Genomic DNA, 4,295 nt, shown 5'->3' with positions numbered 1-4,295 from the left:
CTTTAAGAGGAGGGGAGCGTAGGGAGCGTCCTCGAGCGACGGATCTTCCAGTCTAATTCACAATGCGCTGAAATGTAAAGTCCTTGTCGAGGAAATGTCATGCAAAGATGAATATTTTGAGCGAGTCGGTGAAGTTATCATTCATCTTACGGGGAAAAGCTGTGATCACGGAGAACAAGGCCGATAGAGCTTGTACATTTTGCCCGATATCGTGTGAGTGTTAAGTTAGTCTGGATAGGCGTTGCGAAAATCTTTATGCAGGCGACATGTGATTTAGTAATTCTACTTCCGTCAGTTTTCAAGACCCATTCTAACCAAGTTGAATTTTGTTAAGTTTGCCATTTGTGTTCATCTTAAAACTTGGAGCATTGTCATGTTGAAATAGAATTAGGAAAGTCTGATATAATGCCATTATTTCGACCAAATATACAATGAAGGCCGCTCTCTATATCCCCCGCGTCACAATACACTTATTGAAAGGCACCTTCGTTTATACAATATTCCAATCCCCGCCTGCTCTATTTTTACATCTTGGCGCAAACGTAGTGAAGGGAAACGAAGAAAAAGAAACATGAACTTCTTTTAAAAGTAAGTAAATTCTGACCTTAAATTCTGTGTACGTGTACTGTCTCAATAAGATTGAAAAATATTTAGCTGATGTTTACCTGTTTTCGTCTAAAAGTCAGCGTCAGAGAATATCTAGTTCACAAAAACGCCTCCAGAATTTTCGAATACTGAAAGATAGTTTCCAATGATATTGATGCAGAGTTTATTGAGAGAGAGAGAGAGAGAGAGAGAGAGAGAGAGAGAGAGAGAGAGAGGAAAACATTGTATGGAAGTCACAAGTTTACCATTGAAGAATTGAGTCATTTAATCGATGCTTATGGGAATAGCTAGCGATAATACTTATTACATTATCACGTTTTCGTTATTGACGCTGATGTATATACGGCGGGGGAGCAGAGGTAATTACGCTGGGTATTATAAACACCATCCCTGCTGTAAAAAAACAGACCGTGGGTGTATATATAGTAGAGGTGACAGTGTCAATAATTTTTCATTTGGAGTGGGTCTATCAGTGTCGTAATGACCTTACCTCCCAATTTCTCCAAACAGAAATTACAATTCTAGAATCTTGATTATTTTAAGTAAATTGTTACATAGCTATAAATCTAAAGCTCTTCGGAAGGGCGGGTTTGATAGAACAGTGCAATTTCTCTTGACCGGGTGTACTCTACAGTCTTTCTGTCGGAATGAGACCGTTTGAAGCGCACATTTACATAATGCGTCAAGAGATTCTTACCATGATGGAAACAGATTTTTAGTATGTCCGCTTTTGTTAGAAGACAGAGGGATATAGTATTTGGTGTAGCTACAGGGAGGTAATAATGTTATGCCCTTGAAAAAAATCTTGCAGACAACAGCAATGTAGCCACTGGTGTTGTACGGAAATGACGTTTTGTAGAAAGAAAACTTGCAGACGACATCAATGCCGCCATATTGGACGGCTGCAACACTGCGGTTCATTGCATACTACAATGCCATTACGAATTAATCTCGGTGTAAACATGGGAAAAATCGTGGGATTACCACCGAAAAGAAATATAGATATCACTTAGATAACCTGACATTGGAAAGCCACGGGTCACATGAAGTCTTTCTTTAATTACCCATAAAAGCTCCGCTGTAATCTATCCATGCCGTCTGATTATATCGATCATAAATTTTACAGATGTCTATTCAGATATCATGGGACTTGGGCATGACGAATACTGACGCCACTTCAAATCATTTTGGTGCCGCGACTACTCTCATCGTCAATTTAACCCGAAATCGGTCATACAGTATTATCAGTACAGCCATCTTCCACACGTCGATTTGTGGTAGTTAAAGGTGACTCGAGGTCATAGGTCAACGGATAAGACGCGTCTGGTGATTGAAGCAGAGTTTCCCTCCCTCGTAAGAAAGTAAGTAACATTTTGTTGAAATCTTCTATTTTGGAGAGACCTGTTTACGCTGACACTAAAATGCCCCACTGACGCTTTCTTCCACAGATAAGGGCTACGTTTTCCATGTACACCTATGGGCTCTCTATAGGACATGTTTTTAAAAGACAAGGAAATGTTTAATTTAATTTCTATTTTTGTGTTTTGCCTTTTTAATGTTTTACTATCGATAGCAATCGCCAAAGGCAGTGATTTCGATGGGGTTGTCTTTGCTCAGTAGTCGGACTTTGACCAGCTTTCTTCTTCTAAAGATCTTCGTCAAGATTGATGTAGCATTTGTTATCGCACTGCAAGGAGGTTCGTTGGGATTTCAACTTCCCATAAGCGTTGAAGACTGAAAAAGCTATATTTATTAATAGCACATTACAACCTGCCTCTAAATCCATTATGTTGCCTTGTTAAATTCAATCCGTCATTTAGATGACATCCGGGTTACATGGATTGTTAATCAGGTACAGTGTCACAAATTACCGGCCTTTCGACGGTGGTTACAGAAAGAGGAAATGGGCAAACTAGGTTCATCGCACTTGTCATCCTACTTGTCATCTAGCCTAGAATCTCTGTGTATCTCTGTGTATATAAGGTATTGGTGCTAACTGGCACAGTGCATGACTCTGCCTGTAACTAGAGTTTGCGTCACGGCTCAGCTGCTGCGTTTTAACCACAGTCACCTGTGGTCTATTCCGCTCTGTGTCTATGCCCAATAGACGTGTGTACATATAGGCCTATCTGAGAAGAAGAGGCATATGTACACACGTCTATGGGGCATAGACTCAGAGCGGAATAGACCACAGGTGACTGTGTTGAACGGCGCTTCGTGTTACTGTGTGCCTCTGTGAAGTCGGCGTTCTCACTTTCATGTTCACGGTAGTGCTCTAGTCGGGCTACTTCCCCATTTGGTTTGTAAGTGCGTCGGACCAAAGGGCGAAGTTAGCCATTAATTGAATCTATCTTTCAAACGATCAAAGAACCCTGCCATATGTAATTCACCAAACAAAGGTAAACTCATCATAGCCAATAATTGTATTTTGGGACAATCCTCACAATGTTTGTGTTTCTTTTTTCTCCATTGCATTTGCGAAGCAAGTAGATCACGAAATTTCTGGATGCACATCCTAAACCATTTTAAAAACCCAGTAGTTTGCCTGTCACCATTCCATATATGTGTGTAAGGTGTATAGAACATGGTCATATTACGATCAAACGCCAGTCCGGACAAAAATTCACTTGTCAATAATGACAGTGGTGCACCTGTTGAATACGCAGGCTCAGTGTGTTGACAAGCCGAATACTTGGTATTTCCGCGCTTTTTCCGCAGGAGGGAGACTAAGAGACTGGTTTATGCTCAGAACGAAATAACTGGAAATAAGAGTTATCGTCTCTGTGACTATGATCTGTCAGTCGTTTCTTAATTAAAAGCTACTGAATATTTCCGGTCCCCTAGGCTGTCTTTCGCCCGCTTTAAGCGATGTATTCATTGCTTCGATGAAGTTTGTGTGCGATGTATGATAGTTAGTGTACGAGCGTGAGTGTTTCATGAACTTTACAACGTGTGGAGCGGTAGCAGTCAGAAAATGTAACAACTTTAGGGCGGTTATTGAACCTCTCTTTTTTGAGATTGGGGATTTGTCCGAGCGGTTCTGTCTGTTGCCGCTCCGCTAGGAGACTGGCTGCCATATGTCGTGAGTTCGAACCTGATTAAAAACTAGCCGTATATTGTAACGCACGATACTTCTATACTCCCGGGGGTCTTCAAATATTAAAGACGCCATTTGTTTAAAAGCGCATTTACGTCACCGTGGACATGGTATTACGTCAGTGATGTCATCAATCTATTGATGCTTCAAATACCCCGCAGAGTCGATAGACGCGGAGGAATCACCGTGTCCCAATATTTGTGGTTGTTTCTGATAGTCACTCCACTTCTCAAGCGCTGACGGACATCTATTTTTATCACAGAATTAAAAATTCAAAGAAAAGACGTTTTTGTCCCAGTTCCATATTAGAATGTTTACATCACTACTCCAATTTCTTGTGCAATGCGCCCGGTCATCTCATAAATAGGAAAAAACAATCGATGTTTACCAATCCTGCGGCCAAACAAAATGATATCTCACTCAGCAACAAGATAAACGTTGAGGGCGTAACAAAAGCTTCTCCGAACATAATATGAAACATTGGATAAAAATTCTTTATAATAATACTACATGCAAAATTAAGTGCAATGGCTAGCTTTCTCGCAGTATTCAACTTCAGAAGGGTGTGAGACAAGGGTGCCCCTTATCATCG

Source organism: Ptychodera flava, assembly GCF_041260155.1.
Source record: "Ptychodera flava strain L36383 chromosome 3 unlocalized genomic scaffold, AS_Pfla_20210202 Scaffold_26__1_contigs__length_13983176_pilon, whole genome shotgun sequence".
NCBI classification, from domain to species: Eukaryota; Metazoa; Hemichordata; class Enteropneusta; family Ptychoderidae; genus Ptychodera; species Ptychodera flava.
Note: the sequence above shows the minus strand (reverse complement) of the source record.